This window comes from Paralichthys olivaceus, chromosome 1 (genome assembly GCF_024713975.1).
Source record: "Paralichthys olivaceus isolate ysfri-2021 chromosome 1, ASM2471397v2, whole genome shotgun sequence".
Lineage (NCBI taxonomy): Eukaryota > Metazoa > Chordata > Actinopteri > Pleuronectiformes > Paralichthyidae > Paralichthys > Paralichthys olivaceus.
This window is the reverse complement of record NC_091093.1, coordinates 28867952-28893728: the sequence shown is the minus strand read 5'-3', so window position 1 is coordinate 28893728 and position 25777 is coordinate 28867952. Positions and strand designations below refer to the sequence as shown.

Sequence of the window (25777 nt, the reverse complement as noted above, 5' to 3'; positions counted from 1 at the left end):
TCTAGATGTTTTGCTGCTTAACAATGTAGACTTGGTTAAGTGTTGACAACAAAGGGCCGATTTTCTCCCAGAAACCTCAGTGTTTATACACTGTGAGCCATCCATATACTGAATTACTGCTGCAGCGACTTCTGCAGTAATAGTACACACTGCATAATTTATTGACATATGTCAAATACCTCTTTACATTTTGGGTTCAGTGATTGGATGTCTGTTCCTGAAATGCACCTTAACTCATCTCTTCATGTTTTTATTTGCACAATTTTGCTCGGACCCAGATATTTTTCCAGTTCAGCGTCTCATTCCTTAAACTGATGATTCAGTTGTTTTCGTGCCCATTCATTCTTTGGAAGGTTCAGACTGTCAGACATTTTTTGTGGTACATTTTTTTATGAACTGAAAAGAATTGGCAAGCAGGGCAGCTTGATGTCAAACAGGAAGTTGGAGTGGCTGCCTGTGACTGCGTTACGCCACAAGTTTATCTGGCGCTTTGAGATCTGTGAGTAGATTAATAACGTAATTTGTGTTCGTGACAGAACATCTGTCCCAGGTTGCTGTATGTTTACGGCAGCTTCGGGTTCAGCTGCTGTCTCTCATCATTTATTCACCATTTATTTCAGAATGCACACAGATTTCCAGTTGAACTGAAGCTGATGAGTCACTTGTTTCATGCCCATTCATTCCTGGGAAGACATTTTTTGTGGTCAGTTTGTTTTTATGAACTGAAAAAATATGAAAATACAAACAGATACACCTACAGAAAATATATGATTCAGAAAACAATCTAAATGCAAACAGCTTGTTTTTTTTTTTTTAGTCAGAGTTAAGCACCAAAGTTGTCAAGTCATTCAGACTGAGTGTAACAGGCGAGCAGGGCAGCTTGATTTCAAACAGCTTGGAGAGGTTAGAGGCGAGTGTCTTCCAGACTCTGAGCACTTGGGCACGCTCCCTGAACATATGAAGATAACTACCAGTTGCTTTCAAGGGACAAAGAGCACAAGTGGGTTATTTTCATTGAGTGAAGCTTCCCAGACGCCAGATTTTTTACTTTTTAGTGAGTTTTGCTCTGTGAACTTTAAAAAACCGAAATAAATCCTGGCATTTTGCTTAATCTCCCTAGAAAATATACTACATTTCAGCTGTATCTGTTCTGTTATGAAGACACCTTGTCATGTATTATCATTGCTGATGCCTGAAATTGTGTTTCAGTCCCTTTATTTCTAATGTGTTGACTAAATTAAATGCAAGATGTGGAAAAACTGCTTCTTCTTTAGACTTGCACCACAACTATTCAGTAAATTCCTGTAAATCACTTAATTCATAATCCACATTATCTCATTAAGATGATTTCTACTGATATTTGGTGCAGGTGCAACATGATGGGAGCTGGACTGTAAAGTTAATGATCATTTGAATTCACTTCATCACCAACATGCAGGGAGGAAATAGAGTGAAAGGCCACCTCTTGTTGTTTAGTAACAGCATCTGTGGAAGCCAGAGGTCGTGATTCTTTTTTACCCAGACATGTGGCGAAAAATGGCCTGGGACGAGATTTTAACATCACATATCATTAGACTTTAATTAGTAAAGTGGGCTTCAAGGACTGCATTTTCCATCTGCCTTGGTTTGACATACCACGTCCTTCACATTTCATCAGGAGGAGGGAAGTTGGAGTGGCGGCCCGTCACTGCGTTACGGCACGTAATCAAGTTTATCTGGCACTTTGAGATCTGTGAGTAGATTAATAACGTAATTTGTGTTCGTGACAGCACATCTGTCCCAGGTTTGCTGTATGTTTACGGCAGCTTCGGGTTCACCGGCTTTCTCTCATCATTTATTAGCCATTTATTTCAGAATGCACACAACGATTTCCACTTGGAATGATGGGCTCATCCATGTAAAAGTGCAGCAGGATTAATTAATATCGTCGTTAATTACCTTATAAAATGTCCCTAATTTGGATACATTAATATTGCATATCTGTTTTGTGCAAAGATTAATTTTAAGCAAATATTTATACTTTTGGTTTGATTTTTCTTATTAAAACCTCGTAAATAATAAACCCAAGTTTTCTTTCTTCAGTTTTCTGTTTTTAACCAACACTCACAAAGTCAAATGTCCTTGTCACTTACTATTTGGATTTCAATCCCCTGCATGTTATTTTTATTTTCAATTGACATAAAACAGCTGAATAGTGGTTTGGGTTTAACCCAGAGTTCAACAGTGCATTTGTATTGATAACTCTGTTGCACACTGCTGACCACAAAGAGGAATTATCTGTATCACGACAGGTTGTGTTGCATATTTTTCTTGCTAAAGCTTCTTTGCAGCATGAAGAACTGTCTCTTCTTGCTCCACTTTGCTGCTGCTCTGCCGACGTTACGTCATCACAAGTAGCGGGTGGAGAGCCCGTCCTTTCCACCTAGTGCTCAGTGGGCCTACAACCATCACAGTGTCTGCTCATGTTGAACAAAATGGACAGAGAAGTATCTACAGGCTTATCACTGGCATTGTATTACCCAGAATTCCTTTTGCCCGTGTTATGCTCATCTCTCTCTTGCTCCTGATCCACATTTGGCATGGCTGGATGGTCATTTTGCCAGAGGAGAATTGGAAGAGATTGTGTGCAGCCCCTCAGTATGTTCTCCCCTCGAGTCTTTGGATGTTGCTGTGGAGCAGAGAAGCAGCTAAGCAACAGTCTGGAGACAGGTAATTTCTTCCTGCTGATGAGATGAACTGACATCCACTTGGCTGCAGCGCTGATTGTTTCCCCCGTCTGTCCTCGCCGCCGAACACAGGAGCCAAGTCAGGAGTGTGTGCGAGACTGAAATGCAGCACCTCTTTCTTGAATTAATACAGTCCTGGGCTCCGTGGCTGTGACTGTCTACTGTGATATTCAAATTGATACAACGTCGTCCATCCAAAGTGAATAAGAGCGGTTTGTCCTCTCGCTAACACGCTGGGTGATGGATTTCTCTTACCATTATGCTTCAGTGCATCTGCGCGTTTCTTGTCTGCGGACGCAGTGAAGAGAAAAGAACACATCCTGCAGAACTGACAGAGTTTATTCTTTTACTGTCAGAGCTATTTGTAAAACAAGAGTTCTTTGGTGAAGATTCTTTGAATATTAACACTCTGCACTGTGTTCTGCACAATGAAATCGGAACACGCTTAACTCCGCAACACACACTGACAGAATCTCTGGGGTTTGTGGAGGTGAACGTTCTTGCGGAGCCTGCAGGGGTAACTTCCTGCACGTTTCCCGCAAAAAAATCATCGGCAGACGGTAGCAGAAATGAAACGAGCGTCTTTTTCTGCCTCATCAGTAACATTCAAACTGAGCGTGAGTTACGTAAGCGCTGCTAAATTTATCAATGCTCATTTTATGCAAAGCCTGAGCTCCCAGGCGCAGACTGTGTGATGTTGAGAATCAGAGGAAGGCTTTTGTTTCCCTGCGAGCCATTTTTATTTCTATTTTTGTGCCAGGAAAACAATATATTTAAAAAGGTCGTGCTAATTTTAGACGTGTTGTCTTGAAGGAAAGGGAGGTGTGTGGCTTTCCTCACAGAGAATCAAAGCAGACGTCAGTCACTCTGCAGCACTGGTTGCACAGGGGATTACAGTCAAAGAGCGAAGGGCAGGCACATGCTACATCTGCATATGGTGCTTTCTTTATTCAATCTCACTGTCTTTGCTTGTTTGTGTGTGTGTGTGTGTGTGTGTGTGAGAGTGTGAGAATGAGGCAGAGGCAAGACTGAGTGTTTTTCTGGAGTGTAGGAATCTCTCTGTTCTCTTCATTCACAGTGAAGTCACAGTGAAACTTGTCAGATTCAAACGTGGTGAGTCCCAGATCTCGCGCTGCATCGTTGTAGACAAACAAGGCGGCTTCCCTGCTTTTTGATTCATTCTTCCTCCTCCATAAAAACACACACACGTCTTGTCTCACACTTTATTGACCTCCACTGACAACAGTCACTCCTTAAACATAACCTGAACCCCTGTCTGTTTCTAATTCCATGCTTTAATCCCCATCCTAACATAAACTTAATCCCAATTTTGACAGTTGGCAGGTTATTTTCCATTTCCAGGCCGAGACTTGGAGACTTTATGTTTGTCACATATATTATCCCTGTATTTATATCACACAGGGTGAGAGCTGAGGTGAACCACAAACATTTACATTCACAAAATTGTGTGTGTGGTCAAGTTTCAACCTCAGAGTGACTGTGTTACACTTAACTTAATCCACCATTATTCAATAGATAATACTACATAAATGTTTTTATTCAACAGAGAGAAAAAGCACACTTGGATACCAGGATATTATTTATATGACACTTTGTTGTGAAATAACCAAAGGGCCACACATGGTACCTATTGGAACCATAATGGTACAAATCTCCACCAAGACCCAGTTGTCCTCTTTCATGCAATCAAGCCCTGCCAAATAACACACACTCATAGATATAAGTCCCCTAAACATACCAGATTTTTTTCTTAAGGGTCCTGGGAAAATAACAAATTCTCGCTACGTAAAAGAAAGTGCCTAAGAATTCCTGGATCCACCCCTTTCTCTCGATCCGTTTTCTCGAAAAGCGTTCTTTCTTGGTTTCCATCTTGTGTAAATAATATTCTTAAATGCTTCAAACTGTCATGATCTCAGGAGTAATCCAAACTCTCAGATGTATTGTGAATAATTTCATTTAGCAAGGTTTTTAACAGGTCATGAATATATAGTGTCTTGAGCATTTGCTTGTATGAGCCCCTGCAAATTATCACCGGAAAGCAAGAGTAAGCACGATGAATGTTCAGTCCCTGTAGGAATAAAATCCAGTTGCAATCAACCAGCCCTGCAGACGTGCAAATGTAATCTGCAGAATTTGAGGGTATGTCAAAATCTCCACGGAGGAAAGTGTCTACAGAAGACTCTTACACCAACGAAGGTCATAATCATATGAATTATATCTACGTGCTTTTAATCCTTCATGGTTCTTCAAGTCTGCCTCTTACATTGTTCTGTTTCACCCTTACAGTAAATGTTGCTGACATCTTTTTTTAACCTCTCACCTTTACGCAACGTTTCATTCAAACCCCACACACTATAAAAATAAACCCCAATGACTCACCTCCCATTTATGAAGCCTATACTTCCACCCTGATTGTAGTACAGCCGTGTTCTACATGAGAATCTCTTTCCGTTTCCACTCGGCTCGACTGATCTGTGTGTTCCATGTGAGTCGGAGCATCACGGATCATTCAACATTTGCAACACAATCAGCGTTCAAAATGGAGGAGGAGGAGGAGGAGGAGGAGGAGAGCTGTGCAGCGAGGAGCCGCCGCTGGATCCTGATCAAGCCTCTATGCTAGGGATATGTTTTTGCCACAGACCACACTGCCTGTTACCATGACAACAAACAGAAATTTCCCTTCATACACTTCACCCAAGTGCTTTTCAAAACTGAAAACACCCTCCCTTCCCCTTCCCTCCGATCCGCTCTCTCCCAAAGTTACTATCCACTTCTCCTCTCCCAGCATCCATCTGGAGTTTGGGGAATACACTTCGATTGATCTCCTGCAGACGAGTGGCGCGAGACCGATCACATGACTAATTCAGATGTCAATGATGTCAGTGCCTCATTTGTTCTCTCTGTCTGAGAGGGAGTGTGCTTCGCCGGTGGTGACTGATTTGTGCAATCTTAAACAGAGTGAGCTGAGCTCCTATTCATGGACGCGCTGCAGCATTGGAGTGCTCAGTGGTGACCCGCCTGTACGACGATTAACATGCATCACAGTCTGAGGAAGCTGTGTGTGGGGGAAACGCTCTGTCTGGCCGGCGGTGGAGGGATGAGCGAGGTGGAAAGGGACACGCCACGTCACCTGCTCAGGCTCCTTTACCACATGAGAAAACACATTTTTTAGTCTCTAAACAGGAATAGACTCTCCTCCACCTTACCTTGGAGACAGCAGAGATGATGGGCAGAAAAGATACACCTCCTCGCCGTGGGAGGCCCTGACACCGAGATGCCAGACCTGTTCAGTACAGATGCCAGTCCAGACCTGGGCCTGTTTTGGACACATTGACCCTTGAACTTCTTCCATCACACCTTCAAGTGTCAGAGATGGATGGAGATCTGTCAGAGGCTCTATTCTGGGCGGAGGGAAGCTTTGAGATTTGACATTTTGACAAGGCACTGGCACTTTTAAAAAATATTGAACCCCAAAAGCCTCTGTTGCTGTGAAAAAGAATAAAATCATCTTTAATATTTGGATTAAACTGCTCCTATGAAACCAGAAATGTCTGACTAGTATCTATTTCCTCAGTGTTTTTGCAAGAAGGCTGCAAGGAGAAACACATTCAGGCTGAATTCACACTTTGGAAAGTCTTATCAGATTAATAACAGTGTTCCTGACAACTCAAACAGTGAGTTCCTCTCACTTTGTGTGCAGAGAGATTTGAAACCTAACAAGCTGCTTAATCCCCCGGACTTCAAAGCAGCTGTTGGGCTGCGAAATAAATCCAACTGAAATCACTGATGGTTTGATGGGAATTGGGTGATGTAGTCTCACGGTGGTGTTTCCCATCTGTTTGTCCAGCTCGCTTTTCCTCACGATTCCTGAGAATTGATCTACTGCTGCAGTTTGTTAGGACTTATCTCTCACGTTGTTCGATAGGTCCCTCCATCACACTATACCATACTATATAAATCTATCATCTCAGACACAGACAAATATATGTTTCCTTGACAACACGTCTATCCAATGTCAGTGACTGTCAAATTTAATAAATTGACAGTGAAAGGAATATGCCAGGGGAGTAAATCCAAGGTCAGCGCCACTGGAACTAAGTGCAGAAGCTGGTAAATGTTCCCCTGAGGAGGTGGCCTGAGCTGGATTTGTCTGGCACAAGGCCCGCTGATATTTTCTGGATGTAAAAGAACAGTTTGTCTATCGCAGCGAGCACAATTGTTGCTGACAACTTTTCCATCCGCAGCCATGCGACGCTCGGCGCTAGGGGCAGGTACCTTTTGGGATTTGGCCGATTGGGTTTCAGGGGCCTGCAGCGTCGAGTGTGGTGGCGTTGGGTTTCCACGCAGAGGGGAAACGGTGAACGCCAAATTCACTGGCATGGATGTATGAGAGCAGCCTCCGAGCATGTGCCAAAGATATTGTTCCATGTCAGGTGTCCTCTTACACCTCTGAGTGATGGGGTCTTTTCCTGGGAGACAGTAGCAGACTCTGACAGAGGCAACAGAAGCTGAGACAAGTGTGAAGCTGAGACTTTGCTGTGGCAGCACTCTGACTTGTTTACCTCAGTCTGGATGTTTTAGTTGAAATTAAACTAAGAGCGAAAAAGAATCATTCTCACTGAAACTTTATACAATGCAGTATTTTATTTTCAGATTGGATTTTTAGAAACTATGACTTTTTAATCAAGAGTAATCAGGATGGTCAGCTTCCTGAGGACAACAGTAACTGCTACTACAGGACTTTTTGGATTCCTGTCTCATGTATGCTCTAATATTGTGGAGCGCAATGCACGCAACACCACTCACGGCCGTTCTGCAGTTACTCTACATAACTAATTCTGAACGAGTAAAATGTGGAAGCTGTGGAGACGCTGTACAACACGGTGGGAAAGAAGCAAGAGCACATCAAATGAGAGTTGTTCTTTCAGGTCTGCTGCATGCCTGGAGGTTTGTCCCCATGTCTACCTCAGGATGCTACAATAAAAAGTCATACACACCACCTCCACCTGAAGTCAACCCAAAACAGAAACAACACTTTTCTCAAACTGTAAAATTAAAAACTAGTTTAAACTATAATAGTAAATTAATCATTTTAAATATGGCAAAAGTCCAACTACACTTCTTCTATATTCACACTTTCTGTTTTTGAAATTACGACAAAAGGAGCAAACCAGTAAATGACATGTTCCCCATCACTGTTTCTTCAGGTTCACTCCCAATGAAGGAAGCAGTCATCCATGTCTGGGTGCAGATACAGCACTTACTGCTTGTTAGTGTTTCTTTAAAGTGTGTGTCTCTGCTCCTGTGGTTGTGGAGGACAGACCTCATGGACCTTGTCTGGTTTTGTGGAGGTAGCAGTAAAGGGTGAGCTGCTATATATATCTTCACGCTGGTCTAATTTTCTCTCAGTGTGAACTAACCCCAGAGTCATACATTGATGCTCTCAGGGTCACTGTCACGCTCAACGCACTTATGACAACCTCCTTTAGTTTCTAAAATGATTGTGAGACATTAAACTTAATGAATAACGTTTATTATTGTCCGTGAAGGTTTTATTGAAGGAGAGTAGGTTACATCCTCACAGGACTTGTTGTGTTTCGCAGCGAGGAGGCAGAGCACAAACCGGCTGCAGCGCGTCCACCACCAGCTTGATGGATGAACTGGTGCTTGTCCAAGAGTCACGTAATTGCACCACAACGGACCCATTTAAAATATTTAAACAGTGTCAAACATGAACGGCTCGGGCGTCGGGTTTCAAAAGCAGCCACCGTAAAAGGCCACTGTGGATGAAAACGTTCTGTCACCATGATACTCAGCCTCTGCTGACTGAGCGGATTCTGACCGAGGGACACAAGCTAATGTTCATAAACATGTCCCAACAGTTCAACTGGCAGAAAACAAAAGAGCCAGGTGGATGTGCTGAGTCTTAACAAATTAACTTCTTTACATGCTGACACCAGGACTGGATTACATCAGTATATGCATATACTGTATGTATATATATATATATATATATATATATATATATATATATATATAAGTATATGACATGAGTATTAAAACATTTAAATCTGCTAGATCTGGATTTTTATTTTGATTTGCACCAAATTGAATATACACGTAGATCATCCAGTGAATATGCCTGATTTTCTCTCATCAACATTCGTCAGTTATTTCATGGGAAACTGTTGAAAATGAAATGAAATGAAAGAAAGTGAAGCAACTGTCCGTTTGTGTAGATCCAGGTTTAATGGTTTAATGGAAATCCATCCTGTAGTGTTGGCGTCATCCTTCTGATGAACCAATCAAACAAACGAATGGACCGAGGTAATAATAAACATACTAATGTATTGAACGACACGTTTGTGTTGCTTTCGCTGTGGTTGAGCTAATCAAAGGAACCATGGCTTGACCAGAGAAGAGACTGACCTGCTTCTCTCTGTCTTTATAAATTATAGCGAAACCGCTATCACAACCTTCTGAGCTGCAAGAAATGAGAAAAGTATAACACTACTTTTATAAAGACTTGATCTGGATTTTAATAACGCTGGTGATTCCACCCTCGCCTCAAGGTTAAACAACGTTGGATCTTTTATTTGAGAGGTGATGAAAGTCCTTTAGAAGCAGATGATGGGTTGTGCTCTCTAGCAACACTTTTTACCATTTACTACGCAGCTGAAAAAAGCACATTTAAAGTTAGAGCAGGGCTTCCCCTGAAGTTTGAATCTAACCAGCAGTGGAGAAGCTGTTGACTCAGTCAAATCAAATCAGTTTTTTAAAGCTGCATCATTCTGCAGGAAGCAACTCAGCATTTTGTCTCAAAATTCAACTGCAAGTGCATTTAATTTTTCTTTCAATGTGCTGATGTTCGTAGTACTTCAAACTAGTTTTAAACCAGATGCAGGTACATCCCAATGTATCGCTGCCTGGAGTGAAGATTGGAAATATTCAGTTTTCACATCACAGATAGAAAAATGCATTAAATGAGACGTATCATGCTGTTTCTGTTTTTCTTTCCTCTACTTTGTTATATAGGTTTGTTGTGTATGTAAAAGGTCTGCAAAGTTAAAAAGCCTGAAGTCCACAGTAATCGGAGCTTCTCTCCCTCATAGAAAACTCTGCTCTCGAAACACCCCATCAGACCAATGGGAACAGAGTAGGCGAGCCGGCCAATCAGAGCAAATTGGCCTTTATTGGGAGACGGGAGCTAAAACCAAGTGTTTCAGACAGAGGCTGAAAGTAGGAGCTGCAGCAATAGACAGTCTGAGGAAAGTGATTTTCTGACCATTACAGCATGAACACCTTTTCAAGTAATACGACTAATTAAGAGAATGAATATGAACAGTATGAACCTGAATATGAACGGTCTCCTTTAAAATATGAGTCTTACAGGGCACTGGTTAGCTGGTGCAGGTGAACTAAACTGTCCTATCATATGGACGTTGTACTGAAGAAAAAACATCATTGTTGAATATAAAAAAACTAAAAAATACATAAGAAAACATGATTCACAAGCACATGATAAACAAGAAAGCATTACAGTATTAATATGCAGGTTTATAAGTGAGATGTAGTTAATATTATGTATAACTAATGCAGCTGTCAAAAAGAATATCTCAAAACACTTCTGTTTTCTGAATTTTTATTGAATATATTATATTTTTCTTTAATCAACATTGCACATATTCCATTTTTCAATCACATCTCATATTGCTGTCTACAAAATGTTATGAATGTAGAAAATCCAGAAGTTGGAAGGTTTACCAAAAAGTAAAACAAAAAAACAAACAAAAGAGAAAAAAAAATAGGATTAAGGTCAGAAGTGACACGCTCCGAAGATACAGAGAGAGAGAGAGGGTGAGAGAGAAGGAGAGGAGCACCCTCGGGAAAAGAAATACAAACATACCTTGGGTTCGGATGCATTTTTCTCAAAACAAAGCATCATGCAGAATAAAAGCAAGGCTGGCCAAAACCTCACATGGATATTTCTCAACACCTGAACTGTAGAAATATTATACATGGTCATTAATAGTAATTGTCGCTGATTGATAATGATTTACTTCCTTTTGTTTTAAGTCAAGACAAAGCAGCAGGGGATGAACAGTTTGGATATTGAGCATACACGTACGTGAAGCAGAAACATTGAAAGCAAATGCAACCTCAGTCCCTTGATACCACCAAGAGCATCCTGGAAAACAGTTTCCACCACACTGCATCTGCGCTGCAACAGCTTTGCAGATAGTCGACCTCTCTGCAGGTGACACGACTGTGTGAACCATAATGACTAATGTAGATATGCTGCACTTCAACGTGTAAATGTGACCGTGGCGTCGGCTGACCAAACTGCACCAGCTTGCATAGACACCTGAATATTACGGGTTTGAATCCCATCCTTTCATTTTCAATGTCGCACACAGTGGCCGTCCTTCATCGAGCTCTTGTGGAGTGAAGTCGAGAAACTAAAACAAAGTTATCAAGAGTTTATTCACTGTTAAGATTCTCTGACCTAACTGCAGATCATTTCGTGGATTGATTAATCCGAAGAATTGTGGGGAAAAGTAGATTTCCATGTACAATATCGTCACAAATTGAGTTATACATACTCAGTGATTCCCCGCTTGTTCATTTGGAGGCTGATTGAAGGGAAGTATGTCAATATCTGCTGCAGCTGTGACCACAGTCAAAGTACACAGCATCTAGTCAACTCAGCCTCTGTTCTTCTAAACGGAGTATTTGCTTCATTCATACTTAAGTGCAAGAATTGCAGCTGCCCTGAGAAGTCAATGCAGTGCAATTAAAGAAACAACACCTTCACCAATATGATAACATGAAACATCACAGAGCACAACTAATATTCTTCTGTATATTTTGTGCTTTATGTTATCTGCATGTTGTCAAACGTGTTAGTCCACCTTGTTCTCTACAGGCTGCACCGGTGCCATCGTATTATCGAAAATGTTTTCTTCGTTAGTTTGTTTTGTGTCTACTTGCATGCGTTTCCTCAGATGCAGCGTTTTGAGCTCTCAGGGCATTGAGCACTGAATTTTTTATTACCAAAAGTGATATGAAACATTATGTTGCCATATTACAGAGCACAGAGCATTTATCACAGAGCAGACATAACATAATATTCTGAAATTCCCTGTTTTCTGCCATTAGAGCCGCAAGTAATGATTATTTTTCACCTCTTCCAATTATTTTCTCAAGTAATGAATTCATCGTTTTATAATAATGTCTAATGGTTAGGGGTTGTTTTTCAGATTGCTCAAAATATATCATCACATATGGCAAATTTAAAGATATCAAACTTTCACATTTGAGATGCTTGAACAGGGTTGTACCTAACAAAGTGTTTTGTCTGTCAAGTCAGAATTGTCTGATCAATATGAACGATTTGTTTCATCAAGCAAGTCTTTATTGAACTGCCAGGGTTTGATCAGCGTTCAGCAAGATGTTCTGTGCAACACATTTTTTTTTGCCTTATTGATGCTAGATATCGAGATGTTGAGATAAAAGACTGTATCGTGTTAGGTTACTGTGATCGATAAGTCTAAGCAGAAGGCAGAAGATAACATTGGGGACGGAGCCTGAACAGGCAAGATCTCTGGAGGGCTGCCTCCATCTCACTCAGACTGACCCTTGGTCTGGGTCTGCAGCTGGTGGTACCTGTTGCTGACATCTGCACCAAGCGTAGAGGACGACTTGATGTAGTGGAATAATTTAAGCAGCATGAAAACCAGGACCCCTGACTCTGCAGTGTACTTCTGGGACTGAAACGTCCCCAGTACACTGCACACCACAAATACAGTGTATTCTGACTGAGAAAAAACTGCTCAAACTTGCATCTTTAACTGAAGAACAGACTATGTGGCGCTTGTGCTTGAAAAATGTCTAAACCACCATCAAAACAATTGCCAATCAATTCACTTCACTTCCCTGAAAGCTCAGTTTTGAGAGTCATGTAGTCATGTGGACAAAGGCTTTTGTAATTTAGGGTGTATTAACACATCTGTCTTAACACCCTGAGAAGACTGCAGCAGCCAGGCGAAGCAGTCCTGAAGCAAGCATACGCTGCTTTGCTCAAAGAAACTCTGGCAGCACTGAAATCACAGGTTGTTGTGACTCTCCAGGAACAAGAACTTGTGCTCCGACCGCAAGACGTGGGCGTGTTCGTGTCTAACTGCTCTTGTCTTCCAACCACACCCGTCACTACGCTGTATCAGCTCTGTGGACGTCATTAAATTGGTGGAAATGCTAATTCGCTTTTAAGGATTAGCACTTAAGCATTTAATTCCCATTCTTGATTGAGCATAACATAGTCTCCTCACTGCCTCGATACACTCTGAGCCAGAAATTTAAAGGTGTTCCGATATTACCAGGTTTAATCTGTGTGACGTTAAAGCTAATGAAGGCTATTATCATTTAATCATTGTAATAATATCTGAAAGAATGTGTCATCGTCTATCTGTAACCAAAATTACAGCTTTAAGTGATGATCATCGAGTGTTTCTCAGATCAAGTGACGTGTGATAACCCCATTATTAAGCCAGTGACGTGAGTAAGGAGCTCACATTGGTTGTGTATACCGAGGCCTTTCAACAAACATAGGAATTCTACCCGGGACAATTTCCTCGATACAGATGTGACCAGGCAAACACTGTAGCAGCAAAGAGCACCAATACTGTTCCGCAGGAGGCAGATTGTGCAAAACAACCCAAAAAATCCAGTCAAGTCACGTAATATCCAGCATGAATACTAAACATATTCAGACTGCGTCACTGTTCAACAGTTTTGCAGCGCTCCTCATAAGCCACCTTGTTCATAAGGAGATTAAGACATAAAACGGGTCCCTGGTGTTATCTAACACTGTGCATGTCACCGCTCCATCCTCAGACTGGTGCCTTACTTTTATTTTTGTATGTGTATGTAATGTCAAACCGAGCCACAAGAAAGTGTCTAAAATGCTGCCATGTACAATGTGAAGTGTAATTTTTACATCAAGTTGAACACATGAATAATTAATTCAGATATGTAAAAAGTAGGTTTTGTATCAACATGTCCGTCCTGATTACGATTACATCAGTTTCCTTACTCCTCATTTGATTGTGCGGATTAAAGCAGATGATCAATAAAAAGAAGAAAAATACAATCCAGTTTGTTACAGCTGCGTTGAAACTCTTATTTTATTATTATTGTTCATTTATATCTCAGTGTTAAATAACCTGTGAAGCTTTAGGCCCCCTTTTAGGCCCCAGCACCTATTTTCCACACGTGCATTAACTGACTCTGATTGTGTGCTGTGCATCGGTCAAATATGGCAACGCTGAAAGCAGAGCTAAATTCAGTACGTCACTAAATCTTAACACTGGGCTGTTCTGCGTGGCCTTAGATCTGTGGTCAATTGGTTGTTTTTTAGAAGAAAGCCTTTGTTATTGATCAGCGGAGGCATTCATCCTAAAGTCAATCTTGGCGAGTTGCTCCTTGGAAAGCACAGAGAGGATTGGATGAGTCTCTGAGTTGTTCAGGCCTCGGATAATTCGTGAGCTTGAACTGAACAGCAGTTTCTCACCATGCGGACACCAGGACGGCTCCGCTTAATGTGAAATCAATCCCCAGTGAGAATTGTCTTGCGAATGAGTTCAATTCTTCTTTTATTTTATTTATATATATTTTTTACAGCATAACTGAACATGATTAAACTGCGTGGGGTAAATCTCCTCCTCCTCAGGCCCGCAGCCGTGACGGTGAGAGACATTAGAAATGTAGCTCAGAGGTGATGGTAATTAAACTGTTCTTCTCTCACCTTGTTCTGTGTTTTATCTACTGTCCCCACACAGACTCACTGGTAACCTCCCTCACAGCTTTTCAAATCTACTCATTAACGGTGCTGGATCACGACAGTTAGCACAAACGTTATCACTGCAGGTCTACAGGAACATGTAGCACGAATAAGTTCTAGATAATGTGTTGAATATATTTTTTCCACTCGTGATATGACCTGAATGTCCTAGGATCTTGATAAATGTCCATGTGGATCACTCTGGATTATGACCTTTTTATTTTCTCATTCAGCTCACACCAGGATAAATTAGTTTTTCTTGTAATATTTAATCTGCTTCAAAATCTGCCTATCGACCTTTATCATCCTCTCCCTTCATGCTTTACAGTACGCTGCCCTTCTCCGGGTTGAAAGCAGATTCAAGTGAGGGCACTGTGTCGGTGCAACTTGACATAATTGCAGCCTCTAACCAAATAACTCACATTAATTAATAGGTTGAGGGAAATGGTTAGACTGTCCAGTTTAGCAGAATTCTCTCAGTTTCTTTTTTGTTCTTGTTTGTTCTGCTTGATTTGATGCAGCGGCCTCGAGGATCAACTCTCATGCTGATCCTGATCCTGTTCTTTGTGTTGACCTGTGAGCATGTTACTCTTCGGCTTTGCATCTCTTGTGCTGCTTCGTGTTAATACCCAACTGAATGTATGACTAAATAGATTAATTTGTCTCTTACAACTTTATCAGTATTGTTGCGGTGCAGCTTCTGGCCACTATTAGCTGTTGGTATGATAGTCCTGCATCTGGGCTCACCACAGGCCGGCCCCTGCTGACTGTTTCCTAATTGAAACTCGGGGCCAGAGCTCCGGCCTCCGTCAGCATGTAATCTGACGAGATTAGTAGTAAAACCACCGCTTGAAAAAGATATTATGTTTTTTATTTATTTCTTTCTTTTATCTTTGACTTTTTGGAAATAAGCGTATTGTGTTTTTTGTGGGGTTTTTTTTGTCTTGACTCTTAGATGACAAGATCGAAACCTCTCTCATGTCCGTGAAGAGAATATGTAATACAGGCAGCAGCTGGTTAGCCTAGCTTAGCAAAGAGACTGGAAATGGGTTAACAGCTATCAACAAAAACCTAATTACCATCTTGTATATCGCTCTCTTATTAATAATGTTGTTTCAAGGTGGTTAAAAAACTCAAAGTCTAAAAGGGAAATTGGCAGGAATTTAATATTGATAATGTTAAAATACTTTCATAAAAATGATAAGATGGTCTTTATGCTAAGCTAAGCTAAATGGCTGTGGGTAGCAGGAGAATGGCTTTGATCTTCTCATCTAAGTCTCAAATAAAGTTGGTGTGGTGACGGGATTTATCCTTGTTGTAAAATTTACTTACTTAACTCTTCTTTTTAAATTTTTTAACTCTCAGGTGAAGAAGATGATATTTCATCTTAACATGAATGATATTTTATTTTATTTTAATCTAAGTCATACTTTTGCAATTTTGACAATTCCAGTATTGGAAGTATTCTTAGTAAAACTGTTGGTATCTGCTCTTCCAGTAATCATCCTCAACATAAGAATTTCTCAAGGACATTATTGACATCTTAAAATTGTTGTGGCTATTTTGTGGGTCTGATACTATGAAAATATTTGAAACATTCAGTAAACAGCTTTTCTGAGGAATATGATTATTGAGGTAATTATAGATATGAATATTTGAAAAAAAACAAAACAAGAATGTGAACTTTGGATTTTCATGAATCAGACACTAAGATTAAGAGTGTCGTAATAGTTAACATAGTATTTTAAGGATTTTTTAAAAAGGAAAATATATGAAAATAAAACACTGTCTTCATAAAAATATGTCATATAACTTATTACTACTTCCAAAAAAGTAAAATTAAACTTCCTATTGTAATAATTTAATTTATGGGCAATACAGCATGTCTAACAGAGGTAACATGATCCGATGCCTCTCTGACAAAGCTGCACAAATAACATCAGTAACGTTATGTTTCGATATGTTAAATCAAAGAGAAAGGAGATTTTCAATGGGCAGTATTTAACAGAACAAAAGAAATGTAAAGAAAAAGCCAAAAACATGAGAACGGACAACGTTAAAGCAGCATTCGCAACAATATGAAGACCATTATTGTATCAGCGAGGACAAATCGAACACAGATGATTATTGTCGATGGTCATAACAGTCAAAGAAAGTAAAAAGTCTCAGTTTACTCTAATCTGCAACACATCTTAAGACACACAAGTATAAACGTCTGTTATTTACATTTTTTTTCCTATTCAGTGTGCATCTATATCACAACATTTCCAGAAGTCCACAACATACAATAGATTCAGGGTTTCACCTTTGGTTATGTAATTATCAAGGCTAGGTTTAAAAAAATATAGAACACACGTCCATGTTGCTTTTGCATACAGTTAAAGTCAAAGTGAAAACATCAACAAAGCAGCTGGTCAGCTCTAAAGTTGCATCTGAGAAAAAAACCTAAGGTATTTCGCCGTTATGTCGATGACTCTCGGGGCAGACGAACCCCCTGCGAGTCTCATCCGCCGTTTTTCTGTTATAGAAAGTGAGTGTGGCGGATATTTATGAGGATGTTTATGTGCCTGACATCTTTGCTTTAGTGTGAGTGGATCTTAATGTAAGAGGATATACTTCTGATGTTGCAATTAGTCAGTCAGTATTTGTCTCGTGTTTCTTCTACCAACCCTCTATACACTGTCCGGATGAGGATTTTTCATGTGTTATGACTTAAGTTTTCAAGTTGCCAGCGTTTTGAGTGAGTGAGCAACTCAGGCCAGCCTTGTTTGGTTGACGATATGAAACAAGATAAAAATAGATCAAAGTCGTACTGCTGACTGCGCACGAGCAGAGAGCAAACTCACCACTTATAGGAACCAATGACACCTACGAAGCCGACCCAACTAAAACATTATGTCGACGTTACAACCAAACATTAACTCTATCATATTAAAATATTCACATCTGTTCCTTACAAGACACTTTTTTCACATGTAAAGAAAACATCTTTGAACTCGTATAAGTCTCTTAGTTTCATCACTCCATACAACTGTATATGTGTAGTTATTAAGGCAATCATTTTGGGCCATGACTTACTCATTTGCCAACTCCAGTCCCGACCCTCCAGGGTTTTATTTACTGATGTCATACAGCAGCTCCCATCTCCACTCGTCCCAATCCCGAGTCCCGTCCAGTTGTTGTTTTTGTTGTTGTTGTTGTTGTTGTTGTTGTTATCAGTGTCCGCTCGTGCTCATGACGACCGGTCGCAATGTTTTGCTTGTTCTCTGCAATTTCCAGAGATATGGGGCGGATACTCCCTCTCCCTGTAACTGGCAGCGCTGCAACACAGACACAGAAACAGGAAACAGATGCAACTCTGTCATCATTCTTGAGAGAATGGCACCGTGAAGACGGAGCAAATTGACCAAACGTCAAACTGATACTGAACCTATTTTCCTCTCCCACCCAGCGACTGAGCAACATGCATCCCACTACTGATAATCATCACGGTCATTAAACAGCAGCTTCCTCTGAAGAGCTCAGGGAGAGCACAGGTCTGAAGGTTGTGAAGCACAGTCAGGGGAACATTACCTATGTACACATTAAGGTATATAATAAAGTTATTTGTCATCAGTAACTCTAACTTTACATACACGTCTCCCTTTGTTTCCCCGTTAGTAGCTGAAAGATAAATCTCAAACTTTTCACTCACTAACAGTATTGTTTTCATTATTACGTTTCATTACGTTTTTATGGTTGTACCATTCCATCAAATGTAAATATTCCAGATGCAGGAACACTTAATACACATTTAAACCCTATCCAGCATTTGTACCTATGGAGGCTCGATACGCTTCATATTTTGGGCACCATTTCATACATGTCTTGTCTTTGGGATTAGCACTAGAATGAATAGAAGTCTGTTGTTTTGAGCAGAGTCCGGCTGTAGAGTTTGAGTTTGCAATCACTAGCCTGCTGATGAGGTTAATGGTTATGTTAAAATTCAATTAACTTCAATATAATTGCGTTAATGTTGATTGAACTTCTTCTAAAACTTGATGAATAATTTAATGATAAATATATCTAGTTAATATTTTTTAATCAGACAAATTAAGTTCTACAAAAACATTGAGATATGTAACACATTATCTTAAGTCCCCCAGTCAACAAATACATTTGATGAATTAAAACACTATGATGAGGTTGTAAGTAGATATAATGGCATTTTAAATGTTTGAAATTGAGGTTTTACCAGAAGATGATATGCAAAAGAAATGGAATTGTAGAGCAGGTAGAGCTTAGTGACATCGACTTTCTTTCAACCCCACATTGTCAAATCATAAAACAAATTATATTGTCTTGTGTTTCAGACCAAAAAGATGTATTGTAGTGATGTCCCGAAAGCAGATATCGGGTAAATTCAATTTACCCAGCGAGTTTCACATGATTTTAAAAATCTTCAATAAATTAATATGAAACTACATCAAAACTTGAACTTGAAGTAGTACTGTAAATTATGCCAAACAGGAAAGTTGCAGTGACAGAGGTCAACAACAAAAGTTGATAACAACAAAACAAAAGCAACTGACGGACACACACGTGCTAATTGGCTTTCATCCTAATAAGACCCTTCACTGTGTTTGTGATAATGATTTGTCTCTAATTTGAATTTCTTCTTCACAGAGTGTTTATGTTATTCTTGCTACCCCCTGTAGGGCGAAAACATTTCACAGAATAACTGTTCTGTGTCATAGCTATTTGTGTTTATTAAGATGCAGACTATTAGAGACGAGCGTTCTCTTTAAACAGAGCAGCTGTTGTATAATTCTCCACCTCAATAATCTGAGGATTTCCACATAGTCTCCCAGGAGTTGAAGACGTTCTGTATGCAATCATAGCTGCGGCAGGCACAAGGCAATTACAGCAAACACACTGAGTGTTTCTTTCTAATTCCCTTATTAAGACTTAAGAGCTAAATCTGCACTTGTTTACATTTCAGGTTTTGTTTGTTTGGTGGGCTGCTGTAGTGAATACACACAGGTACCATGTCCTGCGTTTACCCTGCCCTTGTAATGGTAAGAGAACAAATATAGAATTCAATATTCAGGTCAGCATAAACACTGAATACACAGAGAGTTGGAGACATTGAAATAGCCCAAGTGCCGCGATGGTTTGAATTCAGAGGACGTCCGACCATGTCCTGAATATTACAGTATTCAGTGTTGTCTTCTGAGGCTTAAATGTGACTGTGTCGCTGTGGGGAAAAGAAAGAAAAGAAAATGAAAAGTGCTGTTTGTAGCACAGTGGTGTTCTGCACTGAAGTCTCTTTTTTCAGGTGTTTGTGTTTGAAATATGAAACACCAAAACGCAGCCTGAGTCGAGTATAAGTTTTGACGAGGTAGAGGTGAACCACGCTGTGACTTTGGTTGAGGTTTACAAGCATTATTACAACAAACTGAACAGCTGCATCTCAAATACCTGCCTGGGATTTTATGAGCTGATATCATGGCAAGAAATCAAGCTTAATTTCTTTCTAATGGAAGGATGTGGTGCAATGAGTTGACCGAATGTGATGAATGGGAAGGGAGCGGGGGGCCGGGCAGCCCCTGGAGCTTCAGAAATGGTTGGCAGGCTGGCAAAGTTTGGTTGCCAAAGTTGACAGAATAGTTGCCATATTTTAACCGCATATAACTGGTGTAATGCAATGTTTATCTGACAAGTCATCACTGTCGCCAAGGAGGTTGTGTTTTCACCCGTCTGTTGGTTTGTTTGTTTGTTTGTTTGTTTGTCGGCAGGATTACACAAAAACTACAAAACCGATTTCCACAAAACATGGAAAGAAAGGATTGTACGTGGGCCAAGAAAGAACCCATTACATGTTTTACGTGAATCCAGATGAAGGGGCTGAACCTGGTGTTGTTTTTCCACTTTCTTTAACATTGCAAGAAGACATTCTCACAGATTGAGTGTGAGCAGTTTGGTGCAGCTTGATTGAATTTATTGATCTTTTGTCAGTTTCATAGTGTTGTGGTTCTCACGTCTGCTTTACACGCAGAAGGTCCTGAGTTCAATCCCCAGTGGAATCAACTGTATTTGAGAATGTCCCCATTGTGGAACCAATAAGTGATTATCTTATTAATGATTTAATTTTAGTAATACAATAAACAGAGCTGCATCTTTCCTTTCTGATTCATGTGTTCATTTTTACTTTCAGTTAATCAATTACTTGTTCAGCTCGTAGTGTCACCTCACCACATGCATGCAGATCTCGATGAAAGAGACAGATGACAGTTTCTCATAAGAGTTTTAGCAATAAACCAGTCATGATAAAGGAGAAATATTTCCCCAGAGTTCTCCTGAAATCTCACACCATGTCTGACTCTAAATAAGTCACTGAATCAGAGAACTGGTGGGACTAAATGTTCAGACAATACAAAGAAAAGGGACTTTGTTCATTTGGTTTCTAAGACTAGAACAAAATCTTCAGAGTAATAGCTTGTGCCATGACTGTCGATGTGTAAATCATGTATCTGGCCCAGCAGCTTTTAGCACACCTGGATGCTCTCATTTACGTGGCCCAGCAGGAAGCAGGGCTGCTTTTCGGTGCCACATGCAGATTCATCTCACAACCCGTCACATTACAGGACGCTGACTGCTCACGGCCAAGAGCACCAGGTTAAAACGTGTTCTGATCTACAAAACCACCTGCTACCCAGAAGCTGTTTGTTCAGGGGACTGTATTTAAAATGATTGCTGTGTTTGCAGGAAAACATTATACTAAGGATGATTGTCACAGCCCCAAAGCACAAAGTCGTGTTAACACAACAGCAGGGCTTAGATAAAAGTTAACACAGAGGATAACACATGACTCGACAGTTATTTCACTAGATTTATGAAATTCACGTTGCTGTTTTGGGACAAACACGTTTCGATGTAATTTCAACTAAGGTCATTTCTCACCCACCTTATTTGGTCCTAACCAAAATGACCAAAATTTAGCCTGACCGAAAGAGGTGGTCTCAATCCGGATCAAACTGATCCATGGTTTGGTTCTCTGGGTAGTTCGGAGTTATGGACCAATTGCAGCAACGAACAATTGATGAAGAAAAAGAAGAGGAAGCAGTTTACAGGTTCACTGAGATCACAGAGTGAAACCAAAACTAAAAGCATGAAATGTTTACAATATAACAAAGACATGAACCACAGGTGAAACCATGGTCCAGACTTTAAGGTGTGAAAATGTCTTTAGACATCGTCTGACGACTTTCCACTTATTCTCTCCTCCATGCAGTCTGAGTTCAGCTTCATGCAGACTCGCTGCCCACATCTCGTTGCAAATCATTTCGGTCTGCAGTTGTTCCCGTTGACAGCTGTTTTCAGCTGTCAGAGAAACAATGGCAGGGTGGCATTAAGAATTGGGTCATGAAAAATAGCAATGGAAAAACAACGGCAAACATGGAGGAGATCAATGCGACCGTACAAATCGAAACATTTCCTTGATCAATGTGAGAAAATGCCCCAAACAACAAGCGAGTGCAGCTTCTGTGAAATCTGAAAATTACATTGGTGGAACTGATTGATCATGGCAAATGAAAAACAAATAACACCACCGCTGAACATGACTACAGACTCAATGGATCAAGCGAAATAAAATGGCATTTCACTTTGATTATCATGCCCCTGTAAACCAGGGCGGTTATTGGTTTTCTGAGGGGAGTGGGAGGTCTTGACAAAGCTGTTGCAGTTTTGACACTTGCAGAAAGTTGTCAGCAGGATCACAAACATCTCTTTTACTGAAAACATACATGAGTTCAAAAGCACAACGACTTCAGAGATAGACGAGGCTGAAAAGAAACATTACCAATGAGCATCTTTCAGAAAAAACCCTGTGACCCTCTTGACTTTTCATCACCTTTCCAATTTTCCTTTCCCAGAAATCACTTCTTCTTTGCTGCTCCCAAATAGCAGTTGCACTTTACTCCTGTGGCAAGTAGTGTTTTTAGTTCAGTAAGGAAGAAGGGAGCCAGAGCTAACGCTACACTGAACTAAAGTGTCAGCAATTTGCTGATATATCAAGCTCCCACAGGTAAAACAGCAAAGTGTATGCGTATGCAAGACTTCAGTTACTGATCGGTTCTCTGTATCGGCCACTTCACAAAGTTCAGGTGTCCGTGTCGGGAAGATAGAATTGGAATCATTACATGGTTGCATGGGGGCTGGAGCAAACCCCAGCTAGTAATCCATCATCCAATCAGTGATTATGTCCCCACGACTAATTAGCGTAAAAGAATATCAACAGGCGTAGTGTCACTGCCTCACTACAGGCAGAGCTATCGATATGCAACCAGGTGATAAAGTGCACGTCCACAGTATTTCTGCAGTGTGTCTGTATGGTTCAGTGTGAATGGAAATCTTGATTGAGATTGATTCAGCAGGACCACGTGTATATAAACAGCTTTGTGAATGTTGGACATTTGAGTTTTAGTCTTGACCCTGTGCAGTTTTGTGGCCTCTGCAGGGACGTTCAAAGGCTGAAATGTTTTCAGGACAGAGCAGTAAAGTCTGTACCCCAGACTGGAACAGACTCTCCTCGAGAGGGCAAATAGGTGAAGACATCGGCGCTAAGTACTATTACGGCGGAATCAAGTTGGGAAATGAGACATACCATCTTCTCATTACTAACTACTTTGCCTGCACAGCAACCCTGCAGCTGCCCTTGACACGTTTTTTTCTTTTACAAGGAAGTTGGAGGATAAATCAGTTTTTAATGGGTCTATTACCCCTCTTTAATTTAACATGGGAATAACCAAGCAGTGTGTTGTCTGTAATGTTCAATGTGTTTTTATGTAGCAAACAACTCTTCCTATAAACAGAATTATATTTTTGTGCAAAAGATTCTGCAGTTTTGAATATAACGGGGTGTTTTCGATAGTTGGATGTTTGGAACGTGCTAAATAACATTCAGTTTTAATCAGCAGCTTAATTGCTGGGATCTGAACATATATAGAGACTGCACCAATGTAAAAAGCATCAGGGATGGTGGCTTAAACCCAAAAAATAACACCCACTCATTAAAAAGGGAAAACGATGAATTATCCGTCAGGACGCACTAGTGCAATGAGGCGTGGTCGCTGGCTGCAGGCTGTGAGCTCATGATTTTATTAATGTGTCATTTCCTCTTTCGGTTTCATTCACCAGGTTTTTCAGCTTGGTACAGAACAACTCTGACCATAGGCTGTATGTAAAGATAGACAAAGCATCTCCACTTCGTCCCGTTGTTTTCCATCTTGGGATTTAGGTATAATATGTAGTCTGTCCTGTAGTGATCGTGGCGTGAAGCCGCGGTATCCTGTAGATACACTTACTCGACCAAGTGCGACTCAGTCTCAGCTTTCAATCAAGATGTTTCACCCCGTTTTATTTTAGCATGGAATAACTAATTCAACCAAACTTACTGTGAAACTGAAGATTCTCTCTCTTTGTCCACTGGTTTTCTGCTTCTCTGCATCACGTGTGGTAACGTGGCGTTGTCATGGGTTGAGGGAGAGAGCAAAGATAATGCAGTAGTATGTGCTGCTGTAGGTTCTTTGGGAGAAAGTAGCTGCATTTGTTTTGATGCAGCAGAATCATTGTTAATTAGAAATTAGATTGCATACAGGTGTGAATCGAGATTACGATTTCAATAGGATTAAATTGTGGAGTCCTATGTCAGGGCTAATTCAGCTGGGCTGGATGAGATGCATTTGTGGAGTGTCGGAAAATGCAATGCAGGCTACGTTTCTTGCGGGACCACGGGCCGTCATCTGAGTAGGCCTGCCCTATGTGAAGAGTGTGATTAAAAACTACCTAAATTGACAGAAATCACATGTGGAAAATTGTATTTGATTGTGGACTTTGACTTTTTAATTTAGTCCATGTCCCCTCTGCTAACATGGAAAAGGCTGGGTTTATGACCTACACTACAGCCAGCCACCAGGAGGCGGTCCAGATGATTCTCCTTCACTGTTGGGGAGCTGTCATTTCAATTGCAAACACAAAACAACTCTGCTGCAGGTAGAAAACTCACCTTTCACCCTTTTCAGCAACACCTGTATGATAATGACAGATTGCACTTAAGATCTCCCTCCCAGGAGGACGTCCTCTGTTTCACTGAAGTGTGTCCGTTAATAGACTCATTTAAATCTTCTGATCTGTGTGTCACTACCACTCAACACTATCACCATCAAAGCCCAGCTCCAGCGTCACAAGCAACTCACCTGTTACTCTTTTCAAAAGACGCCTTTAGAGCTCTCCAAGAAACAGAAGTGTTTCTCAGATGGTGTTATAACACGCGCGACTTTGACCGTCCTCTGCAGAGACGGGGTTGTTTGTTAGCAGAACAGTGTTTGTGGGGCTTATTGGAGACTGAGAGGTCAGATGATGAGCAATCATGACCCACAAAAGCTGTGTGTGCTGTTCTCTTCTCTGCGAGGCAACAGACCCACCATGCAGGATGCAGGAATCACTTCAGAATTTAAACCCTGACAAATAGATGTTGTATGTCGACCACGTAAGGCAGAGCATCGCACTGCAATTTCCACGCTTCACAGTCATTTGACAGCAATTACCAATCTGACTAAACATCAACAGATAGACGCACCGCAATCTTTTCCGTTAATCATCTCAAATTAAACAAATTCAGGCGATATCTGAAAAGTTGACGTGAATTTACCAGAAAGTGAAATATAATAATGATGAAAATAATCCTGAAGAGACTGACGTTAGGAGAGTGCACAGGCACATGCAGCACGGTGCTTGGCTTCCTGCTTGCTGACACTAATCCAAAGGCAGCAGGGATTTTCTGCCTCTTGCTGCTTCTTGCCTCACACCCCTGCAGGGCTCTCAGATCCACACTGGCTTCCCCAGTCACACACACGCACACAGACATACACAGATGAACGCATGATAGACTATAAATATTCAGGCAAGGATCGACGCTATGTGCGGCTCGATGTACGCCGGGGACATAACACACACTGTGCTCATTTCAACCCTGCCACCGAACTCTCTGTCAGCACTTTTCTGTGGGGAGAGAGGAAAAAAAAAACCTCGCACATCTGCTCATCTGATGGCGTTCATTTAGGCCGGCTTGTCCATGAACGCGCACAAACTCAGACGGGCCCATAACCTTTTTTTTTTTTTTTTTCTTGCCCGCTCACCGAGGCCTCAT

General features: G+C 40.8%; 2 protein-coding genes across 2 annotated transcripts in view; one reads left to right on the top strand and one right to left on the bottom strand.

Annotated features, from left to right (window-relative positions):
* The window catches only part of fshb (follicle stimulating hormone subunit beta), an 80550-nt gene that overhangs the window by 13871 nt on the left and 40902 nt on the right, over positions 1–25777 (top strand). The window lies entirely within an intron of this gene.
* kcna4 (potassium voltage-gated channel, shaker-related subfamily, member 4) overlaps positions 10376–25777 on the bottom strand; it is a 47898-nt gene continuing 32496 nt past the window's right edge. The window contains exon 3 of the mRNA XM_069527072.1: positions 10376–17906. The gene's annotated coding sequence lies outside the window, so the exon portion shown is untranslated. The remainder of the gene's footprint in view (positions 17907–25777) is intronic.